This window comes from Pinus tabuliformis, chromosome 9 (genome assembly GCF_031772625.1).
Source record: "Pinus tabuliformis cultivar Carrire ecotype Pingquan chromosome 9, CPIR1, whole genome shotgun sequence".
Classification (NCBI taxonomy): domain Eukaryota; kingdom Viridiplantae; phylum Streptophyta; class Pinopsida; order Pinales; family Pinaceae; genus Pinus; species Pinus tabuliformis.
In genome coordinates, this window is record NC_142307.1 from 1615568812 (window position 1) to 1615581818 (window position 13007).

At 43.0% G+C, this 13007-nt stretch overlaps 1 protein-coding gene across 5 annotated transcripts in view; it reads right to left on the minus strand.

Annotated features, from left to right (window-relative positions):
- Positions 1–13007, minus strand: part of LOC149154957 (AUGMIN subunit 3-like) — a 690355-nt gene that overhangs the window by 482631 nt on the left and 194717 nt on the right. The window lies entirely within an intron of this gene.

Below are 13007 nucleotides of genomic sequence, written 5' to 3' on the forward strand. Positions count from 1 at the left end.
CCAATCTGGAAGGGTCGCCCTGCCCAGTATGCTCTGGACAAACACCTCCCAATCTTCTGAGACTGCATTCAGCGCTGTTCTCACCATCAATTCTGGTTTCGTCGATGCCCCTATGGAAGTCAGCGAATCCCGGATCTCCTTCAATCAACCAAGGGTGGGTCGATCTATTCTCCTTCTGCATCTGGTATGATCGCAACTGATTTTCTAGTAGCATCTTCCTCTGCACGGAAGTACGCTGATACAACTTCGTCAAGGCCTCCCATATCTCCTGTGTCGTGTTCTTCTCGGCAATATGTGGTACTATATGATCCTTGACCCCATCAAGGATGATAATCTTAGCCTCGCCATTGCATCCTCGTACCTGTCGTTATCAGCCAGGTTAACTGGGATCGCTATCATCTTCAAGGCGAAGTGCTTGACACGATTTCTGTCAAGTACGGATAAGATTTTGGCCTTCCAAACTACGAAGTTTGAGGCTCGTCCAGTTTGTTCTAGTCTCTTACTCTGTGTAGTGCCATTCATTGCTCCTATACTTCCCTCCTAGAAGTTCTCACTGTGACTCCCTCTGAGCCTCGATTTCCTTCTTGGGAACCCTTCTGCCATGTCGAGATGCCCCCACTCTAATGGAAACCCTTCAGGGTTGTTCTCACCATCAATTCTGGATCCAACGTTGCCCCTATGGAAGTCAGTTGAGCCTAGATCTCCTTCAATCGACTGCGGAATGGATCAATCTGTTCTCCCTTCTTCATTTGGTATGATCGCAGCTGATTTTCTAGTAGCATCTTCCTCTGCACGGAAGTATGCTGATACAACTTGGTCAGGGCCTCCCACATCTCCTGTGCCATTTTATTCTCGGTAATATGTGGTACTATATGATCCTTGACCCTGTCAAGGATGATACTCTTAGCCCTCGCCATTGCATCCTTGTACCTGTCGTTATCATCCGGATCAACTAGGATAGCTATCATCCTCAAGGTGAAGTGCTTGACACAATTCCTGTCTAGTACGGATAAGATTTTGGACTTCCAGACTACGAAGTTTGAGGCTTTGTCCAGTCTATCCTGGTCTCTTACTCCGTGTAGTGCCATCTCACTGCTCCTCTACTTCCCTCCTGGAAGTTCTTGGTATGACTCTTTTGAGCCTCGATTTCCCTCCTAGAAACCCTTCTGCCAATGTCGAGATACCCCTCTCCAATCGTCTGTGCAACTGCAACACTGATCTGGATTCTTTGGCTAGAAATCCACTTTGGCAACAACTCCATCTACCTTGGTCTTGCCCTATTAGGTATAGTTCTGACTACAGTACCCCCACCAGCTCCACTCTGCAACTTACCCACAGCCTTACCCACAGCCTCCTAAATCCCAGCAAATTCAAGGTTAGAGCTCCTAGGCTCTGCGCAATCCTGGCACCGGCAAATCAGCCGCCTCAGCCAACTGCGCCAGCCCTCTTGGCCTCTGCGTAACCCTGCCTTTGCCTCCCTCAGCCTCTGCGTTACCTCTTCCTGGCTCAATCTTGATGACGCAGGCACTGCATCACCCCTTCCTTGCTGCTACTCTGCTAGGAATAGCTTTTGTCACTCAGGACAACTGTTTTCTGCTATTGTTGCTCTATTCCGTTGATGTCCTCAGTTCTCTTGTCATCTGCAACCATGCTCTAATACCATGTTGGAATTTCTAAGTCTGACACGTTAGAAACCCTTCATGCACTTCACTGATTTATTCCTACCTACTTGTTCTGTTAACTAACAAGTTATTTACCATGTAAATACTGGAAATAAATACAAATGCATGCTCAACACATTATAAATCATCAACTGAAGGAAATAGAAACAAGCACACAAGTGACACCGTTGTTTTTGGACTAATGTCCCCCGGAAAACCCAATGCGAGAAAACCGGTGCAGCTATCTGAGGGTTTGATTTATTAAGCAGTTTCAGAAAACAATCTGGGTGCCAAATCCGGCATACCCAACAAAGAAAACTCTCGGCAATAGTACCTCTCCACTCGGAAGCATATATTCTGACTGAAACCCCGGATAAACACTCTGGCAACTCCACAGCTCCAATCTGCCCCACGAAACTCCAGCGTCAACCTCTAGGGAATATGTCAGCCTCTCTCTAGCCCTGCGTCAACCCCCTGGCCCTCTGTGTCACCCACGCTGGCTCTCTGAGGCACTGCGCAACTCCTGGCTGCCTCTCCATGGGCCCTAGCTAGCTCTTCGTGGCCTCTAGCTGGCTATGTGTGGCCTCTAGTTGGTTCTGCGTCCCTCTCTCTCGGCTTCTGCACTGATCCTCTCGATACTGTCTCTCTGCCTCTCTGCTTTTGTATTCACTGCCCCTCAGCTACAACTCCGATCACTCTCTCAACTTTCTAAGCAAACCTAGCCCTAGAAAGTCGAAATCTTGATCTCTTGGTGTGTTCTCCAAGTGACCCTCAAGCCTTCTCTTATACTTTTCTCATTGACAAATCAATGGCCGAGATTAAGTCTCTAATCAACGGCTAAGATTAGATCTGGCTTGATCCATGACTTTTGGACCATTCTAACACAATTTTATATTAATTCACATTAATATTTTAATTTCCCTAAGTTTAGATTTAGGGACTCCATTAAAAATATTAATTATTTTAATATCTCTCAAACTGTTTAGAATCTGCCCAAACCCTTTCTAGGTATTGGAGATCTCATGTGCCTTAGCCCCTCCACCAATTTTCGTTGCTAGAGCACATCCGATGCTACCCCAATCAACACCAAGTGGGTGTGAGGGGCATAAGGACATCCTCATGGGTCTCCAAGTGGATCGAAACTGCATGTAAAACATCTATAAGGGTCAGGTTGATGCCATTAGCCCACATTTGGACCCTGAATCATTTGCCAAGTGTATGGTGCAAGTGTGGAGATGGCTAGGCATGGTGAGCCAAGTGCATCATCCTCATTCAAAAAGGTGGAACACGAGCACTCAATGAGTGGTGTTGGGGATCCATGAAATACTCTCTGCTATGGTGGAGCTCCGCCCATGACTCTGAACGCTCACCCTACAAGTGCCATTGTGGCCCTCTACAAGGCTAGGACCCTGTATAGGGAGACCAAGCCGCAAGTGAAAACCCACCTGCAATCCTGCATAAGAGTCAATGCATCCCCTTTCCCTCAAATACAACAAATCATTAGAATAATCAAGTAAAAGAGCTTACAAGTCATGGAATCAATGGGGCACTTCATGGCAGCATGTCCTTCCATAATGGGCTTTGATATGTACAAGTGTCTCCAAGCTCAATGAGGGGGTTAATCAAGGACCCTATTAGGTGGTTTCAACCTTTAAAGTGGGGTAACATGTCCATGGTGCATCCCTCAAGTGGCAGGTGGCAAATGATATGGCAATGGAATGGAGTGGGAACAGAGGAATCATCCATACTATATGTCATGGTACAAGGTTGGCTATAATAAGGGAAGCCCATACCTGGGTATATGAGTGTAGGAGGGAACCAATCGTGCCACATGAGTTACCCCAACCTTTGTTTTTCCACCCTTCTTCATATGCCTTTTTCCTTTGATTGATTTTTCTTTTGATTTGGGGTAGCATCGGATGTACTCTAGGCCTCAAATTTTGCATGGAGGCTTGGGCACATGCATTCCAAACAACCCAGAAAGCGTTTTGGAAAATTCCACCCATAAACTATTTTATTAAAATAATTAATATTTTTAATGGAGTTCCTAAGTCTAAACTTAGGAAGCTTAAAATATTAATGGGTATTATTCTAATTGTGGGTGTAACTTCTAGAGGAAGACGGAGATCAAGCCAAAACGATCTGAGCCTTTGATTAGGAGTTAATCTAGGTCATTGGTTGTCCAACAGAAAGATATAATAAGAGGCTTAAGGGTCATTTGGAAAACACACTGAGAGATCAAGATATCGAATTTCTGAAGTGAAAAATTCTCAAGAGGAAATTATCATAGAGTAGATTTTTTGCAGTTGAGGGGCAGGGATAGTTGGGTTGGAGTATCTTCTCAAGAACCCCAAATACTCAGCAAACAGGCAAAGAAGCACCAGTGGAGGCCACGTAGACCCAGGAAGGACTGACACTGGGCCAGGAGGGCCCACACAGTGCTTGACTTAAAGCCAGAAGGGCCAGCACAGAGGCAGAGCTGTCTTCCAAGAGAAGTCTGAAATTTGTCATGGAGCTGCCGGATCAGCCGAGAGGGTTCATGTCAGAGCTCTAGGAGGAAAGGAGACCCAACGCAAAGATGACATAAAGCCTCAGAGAGCTCCACGCAGGGCCACACAGTTACTACAAAGGGGCAGCACAGTTGTAGCCGAGGACAATCAGTTCAGCTGTCGGATCAGCCAGGATTTGTCGAGTGGAGTGAAGTAATCTCACTAAGTTTTCTACCAATGTATTTTTCTTTGTAATTGGATTGCCAAAAGGGCATCCAGAGTTGTATTCAGAACTACTGCTTAATAATAATAAACCCTCATAATTGCTACATCGGTTTTCCCGCATTGGGTTTTTTCGGGGACATTTGTCCAAAAATAACGATGTCTATTGTGTTGTATTTTCTTTCTTGCTCAGTCTCTTGTTTCTGCTTATAATTTAATTAAGTGAAGGCTGCAGTGTATGTATTACGATATTTTCCATAGGAAACAGCAAGCAATTTGTTTAAAGGAATTTAACAAATAGGAGTAATATCATCAGTTGCTACACTAGGGGTTCCTGTTGAGGAATTTTCACATTTTCTTCATAACTGCTTGGGGCTCTAGAGGATGAGAGCATGTTGTGTAATGCATAGCATTGGATACGCCCTTAAAGTAGGGCAATTCATTGCCCACTAGGGGTTGGGACAATCATGGGTTCCTTAATGATGGAGGGGGTTCATCTAGAGCCCATAGGAACCACGATGATGGCCATGGATAAAGGGGTAGAGCTCATGATTGGCTTTTGCCCAAGTGATATGCCCCAGCCATATTTTGCATTTTGTCGTACATTTCTTGTTGAGAGTGGCCAAATTACGCTTTTTCTTTTCTTTTTAGCTGCATCAACCTTCAGGTATCGTTTCAGGCCCAACCCAAGGTGTGGACGAGGGGAGGGAGAGGCTAACCCTATGTGGTCTCAATGGACACATGTCGACCCGGATGGGAAACGAGATGAATGGGGCTAAAATGAGTGGAAGGGAGTGATGTTTATGGTGTCAGGGAGCAGGACAGCACAACCAAAATTGGGATTTCTCATGTAGCACCAACCCTAAAGCTAATGGCCAGTAAAGGAGAACCCACGACACTAGGATACACAGCTAACCACGACATCGGACAGTGGAGACAAGAGTACAAACCTAGCCCACTCTTTCCACAGAATCCCCCCACCAATGCATGCCCAAAAGTGCCCATGACAAGGAGAATTACTCAACTATACTAATGAAAAGCCATAACTTCGAGTTTGGGAAGCCCACCTTCAAACGTACAATCATAACAAGTCGGCGAGGAATCACATGGTTGGCCCAAGTGGCAGAGATAATGGCACATCGAGCTACCCAGTGGTTGCAAGGGGCTGCTGGCTACCGGCTGAGGACAATCTAAGAGGAAAAAATATCTCCTATATACACTACCCACAGGTGGTGGGTAACAAGATCCAACCACACTCTCACAAACGCACTTAGCTTCTTCAAGTTGACGGTCATAGGTGTAGACATCAACCTAGAATCCTCCATCTAAAATCTCATCAAGATCTTAACTACATACTTGCATTGCCCTAGAAAAAATCTCTCTTGTTTGCTACAACACCACCAATCCAAAAATATAATGCATTAAGCCAATGTTTGTCATCTCAAACTATGATGCAAGGACCTCCTTGCACATCCTTGTGAGTTTCTCCAATCTTGTCAAGAAAAGATCGTCCACATAAAGGACAGAGATAAGCGATGTTGGAAAAAATGCAATGTGGCAGCTTATTACTTCTTATTTTCCTTAACCTTAATACTAGTTTGTGAACTTAGTTATTCTTCTTGGGTTCTTTAGTTAGATATTTTCATCAAACAAATATCAACAATGAAATAGTAACAACAAGCGACACAGAAATTAGGCTCTTAGCCAAGGCAAAACCCCTCAAAGGGGAAAACTCAAAAAACTCTTCTCTTCTTATAGAATCTGCTTCAATTGAGACACAACGACCCAAACCCTAGACCAAGTCCTTCTCCAAGTACCAAGTCAACCCTCCAACAACTCTTTCCCTGATTCTGCACCAACCAGCTTCAACATTCCAACTTCGCCCTGTCAGCTTCAATATTGCAACTCGTCCTGCAACTTTGACATTGTGATTTGAACCTCGTAGCTGCTACAAAAACCCTAATTCAGCGTCCTCCTAAAACCTTCCTAGAGCAAGATAACTCCTCCCAAGGTCAGCGAGGTCAAGGTAGGGTATTCTTCCTTCCAGCCACAAGATACTGCACTTCATCCTTCTGCAAGTGCGACTTCTTTCTGCAACACCAAAAACCCTAGAGCTTCGCACGTGTGAGAGGTAGAACCTAAAAATAGGATTTTTCATCCTTTCTTCTCGTAGACCTTCGCTCTTCTTCTTCCTGGTTCCCAGCTACAAATCAAATTCTTTCTTGAGAGATCGAACTTCTTGAGTGAGTGAGTGCTAAATGAGGTCGAACTACTTCTTTATATAGCCTTTCCAAGGGGTCGAATTCCCTCCTTTATGCAAACTTGTAACTGCCAGAGCCAACTTGTACCTTTGAGTTTCTAGGACTTTCTAGACTTGAAATAATTCTTTTTACAATAAACATGATGTCGACTCCTTTGACTCATGACAATAAATCCTAAGACCTAACAAACCCTCGAAGCGTCAAGAACATGCTTTTACCTAGAAGACCACCAATAAATAGCATGAAACCCATGCTTTAATACTAATATTTTTTTCTTTTCTTCTCTTGTTTGTTACATACATATTGAAATGAGTACAACAATTATAAAGACCAAAACTAGTTACATTTTTCAACACTTCCTCTTAACTAGGGAGGTATTCATAATTGTACAACATCATTCTCAAATTGAAGAGTTCTCATAAGAACAATCAAATTGATAAGTCATACCGTAAGCATCATCATTATCACCATCACTGCCTCTGAGGCCTAACTAGACAAGCTCTTCCTCATTCAAGATCATTATGCTGGGAGGTTTTACATGTGATATTGCACTACCTCTACAAGGCACAGACCCCATCTAGATGTCCACAAGGTATGTCCTTTTAGGACTATTCTTATCTTGGATTTCCAATCCTGAGTCCTGAAAGAATATCGGTCCTCTTCAACCACTCTTCACTTGGATATCGGTCACATCCTCAAAGAGTGTCGATACCTTTCCTTTCCTGGATGCTTTATCCTCAAGGAAACCACAGATGCTTAACCAATCCTCTGTCATTTTCTCTCTTCATCTTGAAGAAGAAAATGCACAAGTGATGTCCAACATCACTCCCTCTCAACCAGAGAGGACATCCCTATTCTCCTTTAATCTTGAGAATAGAACCTTGCTCCCTATTTCAAGGAGACTCATTTGCTCCCTCTCAAATCTAGAGGAAATTCCAAAGTTCCTTCCTACTTGGGAAGTCAACATCATAAGCCTTACAGCTTGTCCTTATAAGAGTATCAACTACCAATTCTTCATAGCTTCCTGGTTCCCTATTTTCTCAGCATCTCATTGTATCGAGCCTACTTCCTTTCGAGGTATCATGGAGCCATCTTCGCTCTCTTCAATCTCGTGACAGGATCCAGGTCATCTTTCTCGCTCATCACTTTCATCTTGACATCATGAAGGGTTTACGTTGAGCCTTTTCGAACTTCAAGTTGATCATAGTTTCCTCATGAAAATGATCTCCTTTGACCTTCAGGTCATCTTCTTGCACTGCTACCATTCAATCCCAAGATGGAAACATCTTGACTTCATAGTTGCCAGGTAGAAAAATTGAGCTTCCCTCAACATTCTTAATACATTTCCATCACACAGTTGAACTTGCCTCAATTGTCATCATTTATTCCTACAACATCCTTCCAAGTAGCAAAATAATATGTTAACCCAATAACCAATAATTAAAATCAGACTTACCTCATCATGATGACCTTCTCGAACCATCTACATCCTCATCAACCATGTCCACTCGAAACTTCCTTCATGCATTAGAGTGACAAAGGATAGAACTTGATTACCAAGTTACAACTTTTCTTTTGGACACTATATCGGATGTTAATCATTATTTTACATATTCTAGAGAAAGTTTTAATCTTATATACATCCTTAAGTGAGTCAAATTCTTCCATTTAAACATCATACAATCATACTAAGCATGTTGTGAAAATTCTATCGCTGCAACAACTGATTTACTTTACCTACTTTTTTTCAATAAGTTATTTATGAAATTCCTTCATTAAACATTAAAATAAATTTTGCTGCAGATATCACACCATAATACAGAAACAAACACATGCACAAGAATCAACACATCGACACAGATATTTTGGACAAAAGTCCCCGGGAAAAACACAATGTGGGAAAACATGTGCAAGGGAGGATTTTGTTCTTCAGTACAACAGGGTGTCAAACTGGCTTACCCAACAAAGAAAAAAATTATCTAGCACTTCTCCCACTCTCAGCGTCAGCTTCGCTGACCTCTGCATAGCTCCCAGACACCTGTGTCAGCCCCTGCCTCTCTGCATCAGCACTGGCCCTCTCTACGTCACCCACGCAGGCCCTGTGACTGCGCAATCTGTTGTTGCCTCTGCGTCTGCCTCTCCAACCTCTGTGTTGGTCTTCTGGTGTTGCTCCCGACTCTTTGTTCCATACTTGTTGCCTCCTCTTGCTCTCCAGACCACTAGTTCAAATTTCCTAGCTAACCCTGCTCTAGAAATCGAACTGACTGGTCTCCCTCAGTATGTTCTCCAACTGACCCTCAAGCCTCTTATACTTTTCTCGTTGGTCCACCAACGGTCGACATTAAATCTCTAATCAACGGCTAAGATTAAATTTGGCTTGATCAATGACTTTTAGACCCTTCTAACCCAGTTTTATATTAATACCCATTAATATTTTATTTTTCCTAAGTTTAGACTTAGGAACTCCATTAAAAATATTAATTATTTTAATATCTCCCAAACCGGTTAGAATATGCCCAAACCATTTCTGGGTCTTGAAGATCTCATGTGCTTTAGCCTCAACACCAATTTTCATGGCTAGAGCACATCTGATGCTACCCCAAATCAACACTCCCTCTTAGCGAGGACTGTGCTCTAGTAATACTCCTCACTAAGTATCACCCTGATCATCCAACATCGGTCCCTGTGTTGATGCTAGGCCTCCCTGCCCAACATCCTCTGCACTACTGCATCTTGTATTGCTACCCATGGTCCTGCCACTGCCACTGTTGCATCTGTACGACAACTCCCTCTGCATCCGTGTTGCTGTTGGTCCTTTCTTCCAACACTACATCTGCACTGCAACTCCCTCTGCCACGTTGCACCGTGCTATTGTTGACTGCTATCACACTGCAACATCACCCCCATTTCTGCTACTGAAATGGATTCTTTATCATCCCCATCTTTTCCCTGAAATAATCAAACTTTGTTCTTCCAAGGGCCTTGGTGAGGATGTCTGCCACCTGTTCTCCTATAGGAGTGTAGCTCAACTGTACAGCTCCTCGTTGGACACTGTCTCTAACAAAGTGACACCGGATATCAATATGCTTTGACTGATCATGAAACACTGGATTCTCAGAGAGCTTGATGCAACTCTGATTATCGCACATGATCCTGGTCGCCTCCATTTTTCTTTGGAATAGGTTCACAAGTAGTTTTCTGAGCCATATGGCCTCACATGAAGTTGTGCTCGCCACCATATATTCTGCCTCAGATGAGCTCAAAGCCATGGACTTTTGTTTCCTACTGCACCAAGAGGTCATTCCTGATCCAATGTTGAAACAGTACCCAGAGGTACTTTTCCGATCCACTAAACTTCCTGCCCAATCTGCATCAGTAAATCCACTCAATCTGATATCCTTACTCCTTGTGTACAAGAGTCCATAATCAACTATTCCCTGTAAATACCTGAGAACATGTTTGGCTACTGCCCAATGCGCCCTCTTTGGTTCCACCATGAACTGACTGAGGGTGTTGACAGCGTAGCAAATGTCTAGCCTGGTATTGACCAGATACATCAGGGACCCTATGAGCTGCCTGTATAAGGTGGGATCAACATCCTTGTCTTCTGATGCATCAATCTTCTTCCAGTTGGTGATGATTGGAGTAGCCATGGGTCTACAATCCTCCATCCTGAATCTCTTCAGGATTTTTGTAGCATATCTCCCTTGCCCAAGGAAGATCTCTCCCTTTTGCTGCCAAACTTCCAACCCTAGGAAATAATGCATTCGTCCCAAATCTTTCATATCAAATTCTGTGGCTAGATTCTTCTTGCAATGCCCGATGAGCCTGGATGATCTTGTCAGAAAGAGATCATCCACATACAATACTAAGATTAGCGGCTCATTCTCTACAACCAGATAGTAGAGATTTGGATCTACATCACTCTTGACAAATCCCATCTTCTGCAAGTAGCCATCGATTCGACCATACCATGCTCTAGGTGTCTGTTTCAGCCCATACAAGGCTTTCTTCAACTTGCATACATGAGACTTCTTCTCATGTGTCTCAAAGCCCTCTGGTTGTTCAATGTATACCTCTTCTTCTATCACCCCGTTCAAAAATGTCGTTTTGACATCCATCTGATGAATCTCCCACCCCATCTGTGCTACAAGAGATATCATGGTTCTAATAGATGTATACCTGGCTACCGGGGTGAAGGTCTCTTCGTAGTCAATTCCTTCCTTTTGAGCATACCCCTTAGCCACAAACCTGGCTTTATATTTCTCTACATTGTCATCTGCAGCGTATTTGATCTTGTAGATCCATCTTGAACCTACCACTGATCTGTCTTGAGGCCTTGGCACTACCTCCCAAACATCGTTCACCATTATGGAGTTGTACTCCTCTACCATCGCATCTAGCCAAACCTGATGTTGAGTTGCCTCCTAGAAACTGGCAGGCTCCCCATCCTGAGCTACTAATGCCTTATATCTATTTGGTTGTTTTTGCTCCCTCTTATTGTTTCTTGGCGCATCGATGAAGTCCTCTGCATCTCACAAAATCTGACAAAGATCCCTGCTAGTTCTTCCTCTGCCAGCAGGTGCTTCTGGCAGCTCCTCCTCATCCTGTGAATCTTCCAGACCCGAGGAAAAATTCTTTGAAGAGGTTTAACCAATGGCTCCTCTTTTGACTGCTCCTCTGAAGGCATTTCACGAGATTTTCGAAAAGCCCTGTCCTCCATGAACTTCACATCTCGTCGAACCACTACCTTCTTGCTCCCTAGAAGATAGATTTTGTATGCCTTAGCGTTCTCGCTATATCCCACTAGATACCCTTTTTCCGCAATTTGATCTAGCTTTTTCCTCTTTTCCTCGGGTATGCGGGAATAAGCTAAACTCCCAAATATCCTAAAATGACTGACTTCAGGCACTTTCCCTGTGAAAACTTTCTCTGGAGTAATCTTGCCCAATGCCCAATGAGGAGTCCTATTCTGAACATATACTGTTGTGTTGAATGCTTCAGCCCACAGTAATTTTGGCATATCCTGATCATACATCATGGCCCTAGCTGCTTCTACAATAGTCCTATTCTTCCTTTCTACTACATTTTGCTTCGGATTGTAAGGAGTTGTCAACTCTCTTATGATGCCCTCCTTCACGCAAAAATCAGTGAAGTCCTTATCGACATACTCTCTACAATTATCTGAACGCAAAGCTTTTATTTTCTTCCTAGTCAAATTCTCCACTAGAGCCTTGAACTCTTTGAATCGACAGAAAACCTCGTCCTTCATTTTCAGAAAATAGATTCAAGTTTTCCTTAAGTGGTCATCACTGAAAGTAAGGAAGTACTCGACACCACTAAGATCTTTAGTGGACATAGGTCCGCAGATATCTGAGTGTATCAATCCTAGTACACTCTTGGCCCTGTTTTAACTTCTACAAAATGCTGCTTTGGCATACTTTCCTAGAGCACATCTTCTCATTCCGTACTAAGATCTGGAACTCATGTTACAGTGCTCCTGAGAATTCTCAGAGCCCCATGGTGCAAATGTCCCATTCTTCTGTGCCATAGTTCGTTCAAATCTTTGTGTCCATGACTGCCTATTAGTGCCATTGGTGATTCTAGTTGTAGTCAATGTTTTAAAAACCGAAACTAGTGACCGAACCGGTCCACCTAAAGAACCAGGTTTCGAACCAGAACCGGTTCGAACAGGGACTGGTCAGGTCTAAACGAACCGGTTAAAAAAAAAAAACATTAAATAATTAACTTTTAATGATAAAAACCATTTTTAAGATTTAAAACCATGATTCCAAGCCAATAAAAATAAAATGTGCAAGGTTTTCTCATCTATATACCATGTAAAGGTGAATATATCAAAATGGCATCGAGTGCAATACATATCTGCAACAAAATACATAACCAATGAGGCTTTAAATGGCCTCTAGAGTTCGAAAACAATGCTCTAAGCTATGGGGTCACTAAACTACTAGAAGTCTGCATATTAGTGATCAACAACATGATCACTCCTCATCATGATAAAACTCATCACCACTACTAGAAAAGAGATCATCAACATGAGCTACATAAATAATATGCCTCCGAGTTTGAGGACTCTTAAAACTCCTCTACAACTTTAGTAGTAGTAGCAAAAATAGACATCAAAACTACAAATCACTAATCAACATGATCACTCATGAAACTCATCATTGATTCAACACAAACATCATCAACAAGAGATACATGAACATCATCTAGCTCAAAGTCTTCAGACTTGGATTGCTCAACCTTATAACATGATAGAAATAGAAAAGGTTTAACATGCCTAACCAATGATGTTGGTTTGAGTGAAGGGTTCATCTCCTCAACCTTATAATGTGGTAGAAAAATATTAG